At 43.8% G+C, this 13,339-nt stretch overlaps 1 protein-coding gene and 1 non-coding gene across 5 annotated transcripts in view; both read right to left on the bottom strand.

Moving 5' to 3' along the window:
• The window catches only part of NTN1 (netrin 1), a 267,394-nt gene that overhangs the window by 191,717 nt on the left and 62,338 nt on the right, over nt 1–13,339 (bottom strand). The window lies entirely within an intron of this gene.
• LOC117887834 lies at nt 645–772 on the bottom strand. Its single transcript, XR_004648216.1, has one exon. It is a non-coding gene; the product is annotated as a U6atac minor spliceosomal RNA (small nuclear RNA).

The following is a 13,339-nucleotide window of genomic DNA, read 5'->3' as shown; positions in this document are numbered from 1 at the left end:
ATAAGTTCCAGTTAATGCCTCAACTGACCAGCGTGTGCTGGTCCCAGGAAGTGCATGCGGCTCAATGACTTCCCATGGACTCCTCCTAATCTGCCATTATGTCGCCTCTTTAAGACGGCTTTCCTCTGAGCGTGGGTCCCCCCTTGGATGCTTTGCTCTGAGGAAAGAGGCAGGGATGGATTGCCGGCCCCTTCCCCAACACCAAGATGTGCTGACAATGGTCAATTTTCTACTGACTTGTCAATTACACTGACAATATTCTGAGCACAAAGCAAGGCAGTTGACTGATTGGCATGACCGCTGCTACCATGAATAGGCAAACCTCAGGGAGCTTGAGGGCCCAGTGAGTTCCTGAGCTCCTCTGGGAGACTTTTCAGTGATTTAACACTTGTTTTTTTCTCCACAAGGTGAATAAGTTAAAAAAAATACAGAGCTTTTTGAACTGGTGTGCAGCCTGGGCGAGATGGTGCTGGAAGAGCCGGCAGAGTGTTAACAGCACTGCCCCAGGAATGTTACAATTCCACCCTGGGCTCCCTGGTAGCAATTTTACTGCAGTCCTGAAAAAGGTGCAACTGGCATCTCCCCACTTTCCACCCCTCCTACCTGCACCCTGGAAGGCACCATGCAGAGCACAGGACTGGGATCCAAGCTCCTGGCAGCCCTAAGAGAGTCCTCTGGGGAATCCTTAACCATATGCGTGTTGTAAAGGTCACTAGGACCTCTTCCATCCTTATCAAGGGGAGTGCTAACCTTCTCTCCTTTCATACAACTCTGATGCATGGTCACTTTAAGGGGAGGCAAAATTTACCCCTATTTTGGAGAGAGAATTATCCCCCCCAAGGACAGGCTGGTCAGAGGGGGTACCCTATATACAGAGGACCTAGTCCCATGTAAACAAAGGCCATTTTACACCACTCTAGCCGGGTAAAGGGGCCTCAGAGTGAGCATGAATTACAGAGTAACTGAGAATCAGGCCTATGTTGTATTGACTGGTTGTTTTGTCCTTGGAAAGTTCTGCTCTTCCTCTTCTTGCTGTCCCTTTGCTCACACGCTCTCTGTAGCTGGCTTTCGTTCTGCCCCCACTCTCTCATCCATTTTCACTACAGGTGTCGTTGAAACCTCTGTCTCTCTACTCCTTTTCCCACAAACTGCCCCAATCCAAGCACAAACCCTCTACAACTGGAGCCTGAGAATCACACCACATTTCAATGGGTCAGAAATGAGCCAACCCCAATTTGCCTGGCCAACATTCATACAGCACTTCCTACGGTATGCCTGGTGCACTGCAGACATGGGGCCTGTCCTCGGGAGGCACCAAGAGTCTTTAATTATCTTTGAAATCAGGAGGGCTGGACGGACACACCAGCCTATTTCCCAAAGCACCACAGGGAAATATTTGGATGGGTTCTCATTTAATCCAGGCAGATTCACTCACTCTTCAAGGTGGGATCTTCCTTTAGAAACACCAAGGGAAATGGAGGGCCCAGGATTTCAAGCCACATGGAAAAAAATGCTCCATTTAGATTTCCAGAGTGAACCTTTCTGTCTTCCCCCTGCAGCCACTGTTCTCTCTCCACCTCCTCCCCTCATCCTGCCCCATTGCCTCCTCTACTCCACCAACTTTTACAATGTGAACCATAACCTGAAATGACCTGCAATGCAGAGACCCCCAATTTCATCCTTACTCACTTTGCCATGAGCAGCCTCCAAATCCCAAACATCATAGGATTGCAACATGCTGCTTTGACAGTCTTGGTTTCCCCCCACCCCCCGTTCAGTTTTGTTACCCTTATTACACACACAGGTCCATGAGATTGTCACTTGAAGCACAGCTCTAGGTGAGCGTGGTAGGGGGGCACATAAACTGCACCACTCCAGGAGACATGACAAAGACTGGGGTCTGTGGAGTGCAGCATGGATGCATGAGTGCAGGTGTGAGACCCTTGTCCAGAACCTGTAAACCCAGGGTCACTAATCAGTGCGGACGCTCAAGCATGGGCTTAGAAATACCAGGTCTATGGGCTTGAGTCCTATAGACCCTGGACTTACACTGCTGTGTAAATATACCCAAGACACACACCTGAGTCACAATTCCACTCAAGCTTGTTCCGGAGGTGGGGTTACAGTGGTGATGGTAATTTACTGTTGGCCTATACCAGCAATATCCTGTTAATCTTTAACAACAATCCCTTGCCCCCACATAGACCCTATTGCTTAGTCTTTCTGGTTTTCAGGGACAGAGAAGCCATCTTTATCTGCACTGCAAACCATCTACAATTAATAAATAATAAATGAGGGAGGATGACAATTTGATCAAGTACCTTAAAGCAGCAAAGGCTCAGTTTAGCAGCTTGCCAATTTGGTGGCAGATATCTGTCTATTTTAGGAGTTGATAGGATGCCACTCGATACTAACTAAGAGAGAGTTATTGTGGTATTATCTAGTTACAACGAGAGCTATGCAAATAACAGATTTTTCAGTTCACTGGCAATTCCAAAACATTGGGGGGGGAAATCATTTCAGGTTGACTCAAAAACGAAATTTTTGGCGATCCACAAAGTTGAAAAAAAATCATTTCGATGTTGTGCTTTTTTAAAAAGGGTTTATCTAAAAAATAACTAAAATTGAAGGGAATTTTGAAATGAAACATTGTTTCAAATAGAAAAATCAAAATATCTCATTTTGAAAATGTCAGAACAAACATTTTGCTTTTTTCTGAATTTGTGTTTGTTAGTTTGTTAATCGCAAACTAGTACTTCCTCACCAACTTCTAAACATCTAACAAAAACTGTTACCTCAGAGCCATTCAGAGTTTAGCTGTGCAGTCCTAAAATTAGGATGTCCCACTGGATAGGCTTGTAACAGTCTCACACACCTACTCAAGGCACCTACCCAGGAATTCTCTGATTTCCCTGCGTCGGCTACACCATTTGCAGGTTCTAGTGCTGGAGGGAGAGCAGCCTCCTGGGCAAGTGAGCGGGGGAGTGGGTGGAGCCCCCCACAACGTGCCAGCCATCACAGCTAGGCCAGGACATGGGGGAGAGGGGGAGTAATTGGCACCAGCTATAGGACTAGCATAGATCATTTCCCATCCGGCCCCAGAGAAAGGGGAGAACTGAGGACCAGACTGTAACTCAATCTGAGTCACAATCTGGTTGTTGATATGCTCATGGGGTGGCACAACTGTGCTCTGCCCTTACTCAGAGCTTGTAGCAAAGCGACAGTTTAGCTCAGAACAGGACAGGAGGAAATGGGGCAATGTTTTTTTCCAGCAGATATCACCGTGATTGGCATGTTAAGGGCCTCGATAAAACAGGGAAAAGAGAAATATGGGCCTGATTCTCTTCTCATTTACACCTATTTTACATCACTGTGACTCCATTGGCTAGAATAGATTTACTCCTCTTTTGCACCAGTGTGAGTGACAAGAGAATCAGGCCCTCAGAGTCTTTTGTTTGTAGAGCTGTCCTGGGACTGTCTGCTGGAGTGTTCCTCACAGTTTGTATGATATTTGCACCTGGGGGGAGAGTTGAGTGCATCTGTCCAGAAGAAAATCAGAACCCCCCCTTGGGCCATTTTGAGAACCAAATCTTTCATCAAACTGTTTGTTTTCCCTCCCTTCCCATACCACCCCCCACTGCAGTCCCCATTTTCCATTCAGATCAGGAGTTGCAGTGGGACTTCAAATTACTTTGAAACACTCCGGTTCCTGAGCTAGTTTTAAAGCACCCTGCTGAGAGCTGACCAGGCAATCTGGTATGACACAACATGTTACTGAGTGTGACTCTCAAATTCAGTCCCGTGCCACTGAGTCCAGCAGTGTTTGAGAGTGCTGCTGTTCAAGGAGCACTTTGTATCATCCTGTAGCAGTGACTTCTCTGGCCAGCTCAGGAGTAGCCCTGACAGTAGGTTCAGAATTAAGCCCCATCCAGTCTTCATCAGCCAGATAGTCAGTTGCACAGACAAAGTGCTGGGACAGTAGGAAGAGGAAAAGAGGGAAAAACAGTGTTGGGGGATGATGGGGGGACTGAGATCTGGCTGAGCCTCTGTGGAAAATAAAATAAACATTCTGTGGAGTCTCCCAGCCACTTTGGAAACTTCCGTAGGGAATCTGAAATGGAGCGTGCTGCCCTTTAAATTAAATGTAGTGGATACTGTTCAGACAACATCCCTTTATTCAGCCATGACGTGGTGTGCATCAAGGCACGCGCTGTGAATATAAAATACAGGTAATTCTGAGTGTAGGGCTAGGATTGCTCTGTGTGTGGAGAAACATAACACTTTCTATCTTCTGGCCCAATCAGGCTCCCATGGAAGTCAATGGCACAGCTTCAATGGCCCAGGCATCATAATCTGCTCCGTGTATCTTTATTTAGCACTGAGTGCACTGTTGGCACTCCATAAATCAATAATAAGTAGTGTTATTATATTATTTTAAATCAAAGCCTGGTAAGAAACCTAACCCTTTAATAGCCCCGAGGGACTCTGCTATTTGTGCATAATGTGCCTGGTTTGTGCAACATGTTGTGCAACTGTCAGGTGTTTTAATGAAAAATAATTTACATGCCACAGCTGTAACCAGATCCCTGGATAATCCCCCGACAGGTTATATAATGATACACTACTTTTCACAACTTGGAAGCAGGGTTTGACTCATACCACAATGTGTAGCTAAGATCCCAGAGGAAAATGAAAAGGACGTATAAAGGGTCTTTGGATTCCAGGAGCTCAGCTTTGTTGATCACAAAGGCAACAGCTGTATAACAATCATTAGGAAAAGATCAAGTGTTCCCGAGTGCATAGAGTAAAATTCCTATGTGTCCTAAAGACGTGTGTCATGGGATGAGCTGGCCCTTTAAGATGGGTTCAAGGCCCAGCTCTGGCCCTGTTCCTAGTTTAGCCCAGAACAAAGGTATTCTGGGACTTGTAGTCCAGACAGACCATTGGCGTTGTAGGCTGGGTATGCTTGGAAAGCTAGCAGGGATATAACTGAGCTCCTTTTTCCCTAGTAAGAGAGAGACTGGAGAAGGGTGAGACATCTGGTTGGCCTCTCTACCTGAAAGGAACAGGACCTGCTGTTGGGTCTTCCTAGGCCAAGAGAGTGGAGAGAGGTCTAGAAGGGCAACCAAAGGGTGTTTTGAGCTAGGAAGAATAAAACTGGGGGGAAGCTTAAGAGAGCAAGAGCAGCTTATTGGTGTGCCCACGGGCTGTGGGAGAAGCCCAGTGGCAATGGACTGACCGGGGGTGGGGCACTGAAGGCTGAGGGTTTGCAGCTTATGTTGGACTTTTTGTTTTGCTGGACTTTTGAAGGGGAAGCATTGGGGGATTTGACCAGAGGGATAAGCTACTCGACCACTGAGGGGAAAATGAGGCAGAGACTGTGCTGCCAGGAAGAAAAGTCCCTGCTATGGTCTCACACACAGCGATGCTGGTAAAAGACTGGCCTCTTCTCCTTCACCCTAGTCATAAGTCATGTCTCAGGACTACAAAAGGTTAATATCCCTATGAGATGACAGAGGTTGGTGTTCACTGACTCCAGCGGATACTGCTACAACCTCCCCTTTGAAAAGACAGACCAATCAATCAATAAAACATAATAACAACTGGAAACAACCGCCAAAAACTAATACAGCCAGTTAATGAAACATAATGGAGATGTCTAGCATGGAGGAAGGCAGTGGGAGGACTTGAATACCACTGACAATCAACGGGATTATTCTAACTTTTATTGGGCATCGGTTTAATAACCCCCATTTCTGACTCTCTGGCTTTTGATCATGCAGCCAATTCTGGTTCTCAAAACAGTTCAGACTGAGGCAGCCCGTTCAGACGCTAAGATGGATCCACCCCTTGGAGTTCAGGTTTGCAGCTCTCTGATGTTTGTCATTTTCACTGATTGGGTGGGTGGATGCTGCTTCTGTCAGTCCACAAGCACTGTCTAGCATTCCTCAAGAAGCAGTCAGAGTCCCCCTTGGCTTTTATTAGATGTTTAAGGACCAATGGGACATGATGGCATATGTCCTAGCTAGGATGGTATAGCCGTTACCTTAGTAGGTTTCCAACAACTTTCTGATTGGAATCCAACATTTTCTCTCACTTGCAGTGGGGTAACGGTTCAGCATTCCTGCCACAGTATTTCTTCTGTTGTGGTTTCCTGGCATGTAACTCTTGTGTAAGTATTTCAGGTAGAATGTTTTTAACTGTAGAAATATGTTAGATGTTGACACCAAGGGGCTTTTTCTTCTTCCCATACCTTTCTGAACTGGTGATTCTAATAAAACATGGAGAGGCCTGTTCTGACCTAACAATGTGTCCTGAGCTGACCATGCCAAGTATGGACCCCTCCAGCCCCCAGGCCCTTTTTTCATAGATTCATTTTAAAGCCAGAAGAGACCTTTCTGATGATCTAGTCTGACCTCCTGCATAACACAGTCCAGAGAACCTCACCCAATAATTTCTACATCGAGCCCATCTTGCTGGGCTACAACATGCCTTTTAAAAAGTTATCGAGTCTTGATTTAAAGTCTTCATGTGGTGGAGAATTCATCTTGTCCCTAGCTAAGTTATACCAATGGTTAATTTCCCCTCACTGTTAAAATTTGCACTTTATTTCTCTTCTAAATTTGTCTAGCTTCAACTTACAACCACTGGGGATCTTTCTCCTAGATTAAAGAGCCATCTACTATATTTTGCACCTAACTCTTTCCTATTGAATGTGAACAAAATAGGCTTGAAGTGATGACCACATGAACAGATATGTCAAAGAGAATTGCCAAAACAAGACACTTGTGAACTATAGAGCTGTTATCTGTTGTTGATGCCTCTCGAATGCCATGGTGAGTGAGGACACGATTTAAATACATTTTTGCATCACTACCCAAAGTGTTGTGCAAAAGTTCAGTTTAAACACAACTCTGAGCAGTAGTACACTACTAAGAGGTAATTTTCCCATTTAGTTTAAATAGATCTGCACCCAACTTATACCAATGACAGCTGGGAATCTCCTGTGGTTTCAGTGGCTCTTTTGTGTTCTATCGCCTATATTTATTGCAGATTTCACACTTAGATCTTCAATGGTAGCATTCACACATGGCCAGAATAGGATATCTCAGGCTGTTCTTAAACTGCTCACTACCTAGATACGTACTACGGATTATGCTTAGACCTTCTAAATTTATGTTGATGCAATATTATGACACAATATCCTTTGCACAGAATCCATCCTGTGTAGCAATTTGATCTCAATAGTCCCGAAAATATTTTATATTTGGAAATGTCTGGGATTTCCTGTTATCCATCTAGCATTATTTCCTCAAATTCATGTAAGGTTGTGTTGTGGTTTCTCATTTTAATTCTTCATATTTTGTTTTGAAAACAGGCAGTTCTTGAGTCATAATTGCTTCAGTCTCCTGCTGCTTTGCTCAATGGCTTTTGTAATATGGCTTCTATAAACTTATGGGGTAAAATCCTGGCCTCATTGAAATCAATGGCAAAACTCTCTTGACTTCAATAAGGCTAGGGTTTCACCCTTGGTCTGTTTCTACCACAACCAATTTCTGCCCATAAACATCCATAAAACTGCTCACTGGAATAATGGCCTGCATTTCTTCTTCCATCTGAACATAACTGTGGTGTGTTTTCAGTCAGTGGTTTGGAAGCACATGACTACAAGCCATCATCTTCACGAAGGAGGCCTCCAATCCATGTCAGCTTGTACATATTGAGATCATAGGTTCTTTGTTAATCTCAAAATATTTCAGTACCAGTCTTGTAATATTCTGTGACAACATTTTACTTTACAAGATCTTATTTCTTGCAAATTATCCTAAAACTGTATTGCCTATATTGCCCTCAGGCAGTATTCTGAGTGCCACTTTCAAAACAAATGAAGGGTGAATTTGCTTAAATATGTTAACATGCCCATGAATCCCCTCAAGCCTCCTTGTTCTGGGATCTTACCATTTGTACAATTGTCCCATTTCTTCTGCTGAGACAAACTCTTTGTGTCACTACGTATGTGTCCTACATAACTAATCTAATTTAGCCTGGTTGGGTATTTGTTCCCATTTGATTTAAGTTTCTTTCCTTTGATATGCTTCTGGACATTGCACAGTTTATCACTGTGTTATTAAATATTTGCATCCAGCAGAGTATTAACAATTATCTCCACTCGTCCAGATCTGGAACGTGATGATTTGCTATACCATGGGTGCTGAGGCAATCTCAAAGGGAAGCTGCTTAACCCTGTATCTACCAAAACCAGAGTTAAAGGATCAGAGTTTTGCACTTTCTGTTTCCAGTTAAACCTGCTAAAACCTTTGGCTTGCACCCAAAACTTCATTTGAATGTAAAACTGGAAACGGAACTCAAGTGTGCAAACCTAATGCAAACCTGAAGAACATGAAGCCCTTTGAGTGAAATTGATGAGCTTCTTATAGAGACAAGCCTGAGCCAAGGGATTCAGATCTACTTCTAGACATCCCTGAAGCTTGGAAGTATTTAGGTTTTGTGGTTCTTCTTAGGGTGCATCTCTTGACTCCAATTGTGCCTACTTGCCTTTGAAAGTTCTAAGCCAAGTGACTCCCCATGGCAAGATACTCCCTCATTCCAGCTCTCCTAGCTTTTCTATTCTAATAAGAACCCTATTTTCAAAGTTCTGCATTTCATCTCATTTATAAAATTAATGCTAGGCGGAATACTTGGCTCAGCCTAAGGCTTGTGAGCTATAAATCTGCACAATTCCCCTGTTTATGCCCCCACTGAGCTGCTGTCACTTTTCCCATTTTAAGTTGAAAAACAAATCATGACATTTCCCAGATGCAGATACATTTGCCTCTTTGCTCTGCTCCTTTCCAGAGTTCTTCGTCCTCTCTCTCTTTTTAATAAAGAGATTTTGCAGGCACTTTATCTGAATGGAAATGCATAGCCTTGAATGGAAAGGAAGGAAGGAAGGAAATCATGGCTTGTGGCACTGCAGCCACGCTATTAAATTAATCTGCTGAGTAGTGGCCCTGGAAGTCGCATCCTGCTTCAGGAGAACTATAAAGGGAACAAGTTTTCATTGTCCCACTGCAGAGAGAGGCAGAGATGTTTAGGAGGGTGGCCAGGTGCTTGCAAGCTAGTAGCTACATCAAGAAGGAAAGCAAGCTGACTAGCACTGGTGTGAACATGGCAGAGCCTGCTGACTTGCCCCAGAAATAGTGGGAAAAGGTAGGACAATTATAGAGGAAGCTGAGCTCTCAGGAGTTTTCTGCCAATTAAGTGTGTTGGACATAGTGGAAGGAAGACTGGTCTTGTGGTTAAGGTATTGGACTGGTGTTCAAGTGTTCAGAGTTCAATTGCTGCTTCTGCTACAGACTCACTGTATAACCTCAGGCAAGTCTTAATGCCCAGTTCTCCATTGTCCTGCAACTTATGTAGTTGGTGTCAAATTTCACCAGCTCAGAATGGCAGTCTTACACACCCTTTGCTCTGATGTAAATGATACAAAGGTGCAGGGCAACTGAGAATGAGGCCCGTAGTCTCTGTGGCCATCTCGTCACTTGGGAAATGGTGTCTTTTTAACATGAGTTAGTTAACCTGTGTTAAAATTGTAGTGTAGACAAGGCAGCTGTAATTTTAACATGTGTTATCCAGTCCAGGTACACCTTAATGGGGAGCCCAGCTATGCATCTGTGCAGTGCCTAGGACAATGGGGCTCCCATCTCATTTGAGGCCTCCAGGTGCTATCATAAACCTAACAGCAATAAAATGGCCAAGTTCTAGAGAGATGTACATGTATTGCTCCTCTGCTTGGCCAAATGCTCTGTCAGCCAACTCTGTGGGGGTGAGGGAGCTCCAGCATCCCAAGCCATAAGGCAGCTGTGTGATAGTTATAGCTTGTTGTCTGCTTGGTGCCAGAAGTTGGTCTGTCTCTTAATACAATTGTCAAAATGGGGGAGGGTGTCTTATTTATTTATCTGGTGCCAAAAGACTCCTGTTTGGATTGAACGGTGATATGAGATGACTGCGGCTCATCGTGACATTGCTTTATGAGCTGATGACATTTTTACGAACTACGAAAGTCTCCAGACAATTCTACATGTTGATGCATCGGAGATGCCAAGATCTTCCCAAGCAAATGAACTTTCTCCGTGTACTTTTTTAATAGCTGGAGACTTTGGAATGTGGTTTCTCTTTTCCACCGCACACTGGAGTCCTCTATGCTCCTCCTGCCCAGCCCAAAGATGGATTCCAACCATCTCCCTTCTCTGTAATCTCTTTATCTTTCATCTCTGTCCCTCCCTACAGTGTCTTCTCTCTCATGCTCCAGACAAGGAGTACTGAAAGGGACTCCTTTGGAAGCCTTCTAACTGACCAGTTACTCTTTCCTGGTGCCCACTGCCCTGTCTGTGATTATGGCTCCTACTCACCCAGAGAGAGGCTGGGAAGTGACTGCTTTCAGCATCACTGAAACGTGTGGGGCTTTGCTGGTTTGCATTTGCTGAATCCAGAGCTTTTGAGATCCGACTTCAGGAGAACGGATTATTAAAACACCTGTAGCCTAGCATATAGAAACAGCCAAGGAGCTGTTCACTCGTATCAAGGAACTAACTGAATAGGGAAGGAGGCCACTAGATGGTGAAATGAAAGTGAATTTAGGGTTTTATCCTAATCCCTGCCTGCAGACACTACAAAATTAAGGAACCATTTATACAAATCACAGGATTGGTAAACTCCCGGGACTGGCAAAACATCAATGATACAGGTCAGGATTGGGACCCATGGCAGAGCCATGTCAGGGGCTGGAATGGACAGTGGGGGCCACGGGTGATGCAAGTCAGGATATCGTCCATTTTTTGAGGGGTGCAAGATCAGAACAGTAGCGGGGTTGCTGCAGGTGAGATCTGAGGTGTACTGTGGAGCTGTGTGTACTATCATAAGGATAAATCCTACCTCTCTAACATGTCAGAGGATATAAATAATCCAGACTTTTCAAAGAGTTTGATAAAGTTCTCCACAAAAATCTATTAAGGAAACTTCATAGCCACAGGGTATGAGGCAAAGTCCCTTTGTAGATTAACATTTGATTCAGAGACCAGAAACAAAGGGTAGGACTAAATGGCCAATGCTTGGCATGCAGAGAGGTTAATAGTAGGCTATCCAGGCCTCAGTAATAACTAATAATAATAAGTAGCACTTTTCTCTGTTTTCAAAGCACGTTGCAAACATGAATTAGCTAATTAGTCAGTAATTTGCTAATTAACTAGCACAGGGACCAGTGGCACTCAGTATGATTAATGATCTGGAGAGGGGCTAGATAGCTTGAGGCAACATTCGTTGATGAAACAATAATATTTAGTGCGAACGAGAGCAGGGAGGATGGAGAGGAGCTTGAGGATCTAACAAAGCGAGGTGACTGGACAGCATGAGAAAAGAGATGTTCTGATGTAGACAAGTTTAGGATATTATTTAATAACCTCACAGTCCCAGCAAATAGAAGGGGAACAAACACTGTACACCTACTCTTTCAGAGCTGCTGTCCCATTCTCACCTTACGAATAATGGGTAAAAGTTTCAGAAGTATCTTAGTCAATTGGGGTTAGATTTTTAAAAGTCTGTAAGTGCCTTCTGTGGATCTTTCACTGCCTCTTAGGTCATCAACTCCCTTAGCTAGCCAGGAATCCCCAGGAAATACCCTGCACTTGAACCTTAGTTTTAATACCACATGATATAGAGCTAGGGAACCCAGTTCTCATCTCGCATCCACGGGTGTAAATCAGGAGTCAGAATTACACTAGCGTACAACCAGTGTAATGAGAGGAGAATCAGGCCCGGGGTTTCTAGTGGCTCACATAGTGGAATGGGAACTGCCACTCTTTGGGGAAAACTCCCACCCCCTACTCCATGCCTCAGTTTCCCCATCTGTAAAATGGGAATATTATGTATGACGTGCAGTAAGACTTCATGCTTTAATATCTCTAAGGCCATGTTGCATTGTTAATCATGGATTTGGGTTAGAAAATCACAGGAAGCAGGTCAAAGGCATTTCCCCAAAAGTTAGGGCTCCCCGCCTTCTCTCAGAAAGTACCTGACAACTTCTGTGGAATGTGTTAGTCCTGGGAACACCACCACCCAACTGTGCAGTGCAGATTTTTTGAAAGGACACAATGATGCCAGAGATTCTGTATTTCTATCAATATAAATTCATGGCTTGGAAAAAACCTGCACTTCACTTCCTGCCCTAAACTATCACATGGCATTGCTTTGTGTTATTACAGAGCTGCCATGTTCCACCCCCTAGGTGACTGCATTCCAGTGAAGGAGGTTAAATTATTCTTGTCTAAAGTTTGTGTATCAATTTGTCAAGTCTGTAGAGCCCTTTTGAATTCTCTGGATGAAAGTTGCAATATAATTAAAAACTATAAATATATACTGTAGTATATTACATATATATTATAATATAAACAAACAAAATATATTCCTATCAACGCAATGTTATTAAAATGCTTAACCATATTCATTCTTTCTCACAAGTTCAGGGTTGAGCTAAACATCACATCTGGAAGGAACTTTCCCTGAGAGGGAAATTAGAAGGGGTTTAGGGAGATTTTCTCTGCCCTCTAGGGCATTGAGCAGAGGTCAGCTGTCAGGCTCATGTAGGCATCCCTTATGGAAAATTCCTATCGAATGTAAGCTTACTGTAGACTTTTGAAAACTTCCTATGCAATCAAATATCTGTCTGTCTGTCTAGACTCCGTGGTATCTGAGCACTTCACAAATTCATTAATGTGTACACAAAGTATAATAGAAAATTTAAATCTCTGCCACAGAATTCTATTGGACCGCTGTAAAAACCTACAGAAAGGGTCTGATTTTAGAGTGATTTCTATAGAACTCTATTGGTTTCATTTCTATTCAGGTCTATGGGATCTTTTCCCCAAGGGGTATCCCCATGGCCGATTTGACAGAACATGATTCTACTCATCTTCTCTTTCTGCAGCTACCCAAAGGAATGACCTCAAGAGCACAGAGAATGTAATGATACAGGTATCACCCTGCTAATGGCTCTGGGACAATCTATCCTTATTGGGACCTGAACCATCACAGAGGTATCTGGATAAGCTTTTTCTCGACTGTCCGCTGGGCACTGAGAATTTCAAATCTGGCCTGCCATTGGCCAAACGGCAGCAGACTGAATTAATTGTTTGCTGGTGGGTAGCAAAAGTTTTAAACTGCAAACACTTGATTCTGCAGTGAAAGAAAGAAAGAAAGAAAGAAAGAAAGAAAGAAAGAAAGAAAGAAAGAAAGAAAGAAAGAAAGAAAATTCTCCCATGCAGAACACTGTTCCAAGGTCAAT

This window comes from Trachemys scripta, chromosome 14, assembly GCF_013100865.1.
Source record: "Trachemys scripta elegans isolate TJP31775 chromosome 14, CAS_Tse_1.0, whole genome shotgun sequence".
NCBI classification, from domain to species: Eukaryota; Metazoa; Chordata; order Testudines; family Emydidae; genus Trachemys; species Trachemys scripta.
This window is presented reverse-complemented; position numbering and strand designations above follow the sequence as displayed.